The sequence below is a fragment of the Pygoscelis adeliae genome, unplaced genomic scaffold (assembly GCF_000699105.1).
Source record: "Pygoscelis adeliae isolate BGI_AS28 unplaced genomic scaffold, ASM69910v1 Scaffold298, whole genome shotgun sequence".
Taxonomy (NCBI): Eukaryota; Metazoa; Chordata; class Aves; order Sphenisciformes; family Spheniscidae; genus Pygoscelis; species Pygoscelis adeliae.
In genome coordinates this window covers 4,199,418-4,199,786 of record NW_008825303.1, presented here as the reverse complement: position 1 = coordinate 4,199,786, position 369 = coordinate 4,199,418, and positions in this window count along the sequence as shown.

Genomic DNA, 369 nt, shown 5'->3' with positions numbered 1-369 from the left:
CCCGCCTGTACGTGGCCCAGCGGGGAGCTGCGGGCGTAGGTGCGAGCCTGTGGCAGGAGAGGGGCAGAAGTGGCGCGGGACGTGGTTGATGGCCTTCAAGCAGAGCTAGAAACACCCGTTGCCCCAAGAAGACCAATCCCACCCCAGCAACCTCCTGCGGGCAGCAAGAACTAGCTCCTCCGGGCTTGCCTGTACCCCTCCCGCAAGCCGGGGCTGAGAGCCCTGGTTGCAGGAGAGGCTCCTGAGCGTGGGTGATCCAAGCCACCTTCGTGGCCGCGGTCACCTCCGTCCTGCTCACCTGCATGGCGGTGAACTCCAAGGACAGCTCTTGCTGCTGGATGTCCCCAGCGGGGAGGTCGAAGAGGAAGG